The sequence below is a fragment of the Physeter macrocephalus genome, unplaced genomic scaffold (genome assembly GCF_002837175.3).
Source record: "Physeter macrocephalus isolate SW-GA unplaced genomic scaffold, ASM283717v5 random_376, whole genome shotgun sequence".
NCBI lineage: Eukaryota > Metazoa > Chordata > Mammalia > Artiodactyla > Physeteridae > Physeter > Physeter macrocephalus.
In genome coordinates this window covers 35,415-40,651 of record NW_021145662.1, presented here as the reverse complement: position 1 = coordinate 40,651, position 5,237 = coordinate 35,415, and positions in this window count along the sequence as shown.

Below are 5,237 nucleotides of genomic sequence, written 5' to 3'. Positions count from 1 at the left end.
ACAGCATATTTTCATGAATAAAATTGTTTTAAATATTTCTCGCGCCTTGGGCTAGTAGGGGGAGCTGCGGAGGAAGAGGATAATTGGTAGGGATCATGGAGGCGGGGGTCCCTGTGCCCGAGCCCATTGTAGCTTTGAGTCTGAGTCTGTGTCAGCATTCACTGATATCTGTCTGCTCAACACACACTGGTTAAGTGCCTACTGAGTTTTGGATGCTGGAGATGTGCCTGTGTGGAGCTCTGCACCTGTTTCTGTGAACATGTGCACGCAGGAAGTTTCTGGCCTGGGGATATTCTGTCCTGAATAAGCTTCAGAGTTGGGAGAGAAGGCACAGATATTAACTGAGAACGTGTTCATGCCAGGTCCTGTATTAGGTATAATTTTTGTTCCCGTTGTACAGATGAGAAAACGGTCAGAGAGGGAAAATGGCTTAGGAAGGCAGGCAACAATGGTGGAAAGGAGGCCTTTGAAGGCACACAAACTTCTGTTTGAATTTATTCCCTGCTTTTTCCAGCTGTGTGACCTAGGGCAAGTTTTCAGCCTCCATAACCTTGCTTTCCTGGTCTAGACCACAGGCTAGTACACCTATTGCATGGATTTCTTGTGAGCAGTAAATGAGAAAACATGTAAAGTGGCAGCACAGGTCCTGCATCCATTCATTCATCCATGGAAAATTTAGTGAGCACCTGCTATATGCCAGGTCTTATACCAAGCACTGGGGCTACCATGGAGAGCCACAGAGGCACAACCTCTGCTCTCAAGGAATTTAGAGGCTCGAGGGGGACAGAGGTGAGTAAATGGGCGATTTTAGATCAGAGATGTAATGAATGGAGGAGGCAGGGGGCTGTTGTGGGAATGAATGAGACAGCTGCACCCATCCCAGGCTTGAGGAGTCAGGGAAGGGGCCCGGAGGGGGTGCTGTCTCAGCTGAGCCTTGAAGGATGAGTTGGCTTTGGGAAGGGAAGGGATTCAGACAGAGGGAATGGCATGATCAGAGATCCAGTTAAGAGATCATTTGGGTTCCAGAACAAAAAGCAATTTAGCATGGCCAAAGCTCAGAGGTGGAAAGATGAACAATGATGGGGAGGCAAGTGGGCCAGAAGGGGCAACAATGGGAGAGGGTCAGTGGCCAAGCCAGAGATGCTGATGGTGATTCAAACCAGGAGGGACAGGGGAGGGAAGTGAGGCTGGAGGGGGAAGGATGAGTTCACATATATTTTGGCTGTAGAGTCATTGAGACTTGGTTGTGAATTGGATGTGGGGAATGAGGATCAAATGATGCCTGATTCTGGGGCTTCCCTGGTGGCGCAGTGGTTGAGAGTCCGCCTGCCGATGCAGGGGACACAGGTTCGTGCTCCGGTCCGGGAAGATCCCACATGCCGCGGAGCAGCTGGGCCCGTGAGCCGTGGCCGCTGAGCCTGTGCGTCCGGAACCCGTGCTCCGCAACGGGAGAGGCCACAACAGTGAGAGGCCTGCGTACCGCAAAAAAAAAAAAAAAAAAAAAAAAATTGATGCCAGATTCTGGTTGGGCACTTGGGCAGACAAGGCCGTTCACTGAGATGGGGAACTTCGAGGCAGGAGGAGCCCTGGGGAAGATGGTGCACTCAGCCTCAGACAGGCTCAATTTGAGTTATGCCTTATGGGACCCCTTGAGATTTGGGAGGGATGTTTGGGAGCATATGTACTGTGTGAATGGCATTCCCTGGCATTGGGCAACATGGTGGCCTAGAGATGTCCAGCTGGATGATGGGATCAGAAGCCCAGGAAGGTGTCTGAGCTGGAGAGGGAGGTCAGAGAAGTAAGAGAACGGAGGTTGTCATGGAGGTGTTGGGAGTGGCTTGGCTGATGGTGCAGAGTGGGAGGAGCAGGCGACCAGGTCTGCTCAGAGGAACACCTTAGAGCACCTTGGCACAGGAAGAGAAATGCACTGGCTGAGTAGGAGCAGCGTAGGGAGGGGAGGAAGACCAGGACACTGTGGGATCCTAGGGTCTGTGAAAAGGGCCTGGTCCTAGAAAGGAGTGCCCAACACTCTTACTTCTTAGAGCCTCACTTTCTTGGTCTGAAAGATGGGGCAGTAGCACCAGTCTCAGATTTGTTTTGAGGAGCAAATAAAATTGGAATTATTCTCTGAGGTCACACTCCTGGTGAGGGGCAGAGCTGGGGTTCCTGCCCGAATGTGTACCTCCAATGCCGAGGTTGTCCTGTGGCCCCCACTGCCTCTGGGGAGGTGGCTGTGAGCAGAGGAACAAAGGAGATCAGAGCCAGCAGGACCTGTACTGGTTCTGGGCTCAGTTGGCGGAGGGTGGCGAGATCTCCCTGCAGGGTGTGGTAGGTGTCCTCGCCGGATGGTGAGCACAGAGATGAGCTCTCCCTTGGGAGTGATGCCCCAGCCCCACCCCACAACCAGACTCAGGGACAGCCCAGCTGGGTCTGGGCTCCTTCTGGGCTGCAAAGCTGCCCCCACCCTAGGCTGATGGAGGGTGGGCTGCTGTTGTGCGTGTGCAGGTCTGTGTGTGTCCAAGAAGCCCCATATACATCTGTCCTTGTGGGCCCGTGCGTGTGCGTGCGCGCGTGCACACATGCTGGGAGGGGGCAGGCTGAGTGATGGTTGGGGTCTCCTTGTCTGAGTGTGCGCATGCCTGAGCATTTGTGTGTGTGTGTGTGTGTGTGTGTGTGTGTGTGTGTGTATGTATGTGTGGTGGGAATGACGGTGTTTCCATCTCCAAGTGTGCCCACATGTGTGCCCGGGGCTGTGGAGACCATGCCTGTGTGAGCTGTGCGCGCTGCACGCCTCCCTCTCTGGGTGTGTCTGCCTGTCTTGGCGCATCCCTGTCTCCGGGTGGACTACAGCTGGTGTCCCCCTGCCAGGAGCATCTTCTGGGCAGCGCTGCTGCGAGAAGGGAGGGGAGGGGAACAGAGGAACACTCCCAACCCTGGGATGGGCCAGACTCTTGCGCAGGGAGCAGTGGACCACCTCAGAGTAATGGCTGAGCTCCGCCTGGCTCAGGCCAGTGGTAATTCCAGAGACAGCTCTGTCCTGCTGGGACCCATCAGGAGAAAGGGGGCAATACCCCTGCAGCTGGGGGTCCGCAACTGGCCCTTCCCTGCCAGACTTGGAGCCCAGCAGACGCGCCCCCCTCCATGCCCACTCCCTGGGAGGCGTCTGACACATGATTTATTCATAAAAAGCCATTATTTGTGCCAAAGAAGAACCGAGCTGCTCGCTTTTTAAGTGCTGATAATGCTCTCAGCCTCCTTGCCTCTCCTCCTCGCCCCTCCCTTCCCATCTTCTCTCTCCTCTTTTCTTCTCTCTCACCATCCTTTCTGCAACTTGCCTTTCTACCCCGTTCCCCATCCCTTGTTCTTCTCACATCTCCTCTTCTCCCTTTCTTCATTCCCCTCCCCTCTCACCACATTCACCTCTTCCTCAACCACTGCCCAACAATTTGGGGAGGGAGGCAGGGTCACCAGAGCCTCAGAATCAGTTGTGCCCAGATTGGAGAGGGCCTGGTCCAACCCGGACCCCAGTGCACCCCATCTTCCACCTCAGCCTCCACCTCTTCAGGACCAGGGCAAGGTTGGGAGGAAGGGGAACGGGCTGAGAGAGGCTGGGGGTCTTTGGAGGCTGTCAGGATCAGCTCCACATACTACAGGGTGTGACTTTAGTGACCCCCCCCATCCTTATTAACGCCAGACTCCCAAACGGAACATTCAGTCTAAATTAAAATAGTGTACTTGCTATGCAAATGCAGGTTCAGGGCAAATCCCTAGGCCTGCTTTTCCCACCAAATGCCCCATGTATAAATTATGGGGTCGCCATTATTTAGATGGTAGCAGGGGAGGCTGGCTTCAAGGAAGGCACGTGGGGCCCCATCACAGAGCACCCACAGAGCACAGGAGGCAGCAGAATGAATATCATAGATGTGAGTGTGCACACACACACACACACAAGGTTCTTAGAAGCAGACAGCACAGATCCACACGTGTGTGTGCCCTTATGCCTGCATGTGTGCACATGCACGCGCACGCACACACAGGCACGCACACAGCCACACACCTACTCCTGCAGATGGAGAGTCATTCCTCCCCTGATCGCCTGCAGCGGGGGCTGAAGCTCTTTCCCCATTCAGATACCCTTTTGTTCATTCATTCATTTTCTCCATAAACTTTGCTTTCACGCCCGCTCTGTGCCAACCCTCGTGCTGGGCATGGGGGTGGCAGAAATGAACGCAATTGGGTCACAGGGAGGGGACTGCAGGCTTGGGCTGGGGGTTAGGCACCCAGCAGGCAAGGGGTTAAGTCATTTGGCTTCCAGAGCTGGAGCCATTAGGCCTCCTAATTATGAAATTATCGAGGTCCTCAGGTGACTGCTAATTTCACACACACTGTTCCTCTCACGGCTAATGAACGCCCGCAGAACCCACGCCTTGTCTTTCCTGCTGAATGGTGACCTGCAGTTAATGAGCTCAGGAAGGCAGACAGGCTGCCGGCTGGATGGGTGGGGCACCAGCCCTGGGGAAGGGGGCGCTCGACACTCCTGCCCCTCCTGGCTCCCTTGTTGGCTGCCAGTCCCCAGTGAGGACTTCAGGGCCAAAGCCCAGCCCGCAGTTTCTGCAGGACAGGCGAGGCCAGGGGCTCAGGGGAGCAGGAAGGGATGCAGATCTGGGAGGGCTTCAGGTCAAATGATCCTGGAATGAGCCTGGGAGTGGGAGGAGAAATGAAATGCAAAGGGTGGCAGAAGACCAACCGAGTCATTAATGAAGGGCTGGGGGTAACGACAGCCTAAGGGGTGGGAATTGGTGGAATTGGTGGTGGGGGGCACAGTCAGACTGATGCTGGAGGTGGTGATGACTCTGTGGGATGGCACCATTCATGACAGTGGCAATGTCAACTGGCAAGGGTGCAGTGCTGCTGCTTCTACTGGTAGTAATTGTTTTTTAAGTTTTCATGTTTGTTAAATTAAAAAAGTAACATAAAAAAATCACCCTGCAAAATATGAGGGAAAAAAAAGTAACACATAGTGGTTGCAGGAGCCCAGGTCTAGAGGCCATGTTCCCCCAAATGGGATCACAGTGGACTCTTGGGCTGACCGCCAGATGGGTTTGAAGGCCCTATGACCTGCCTGTGGGGAGGCCTCTGTCCCAACCCATGATTCACCAGCCTGGTCAGTGCCAGTTGAGGCTGCATGGTGAATGAGGAGAGCAAGGGGTGAGAATCATGGCCTGCCTCCTGGGGGC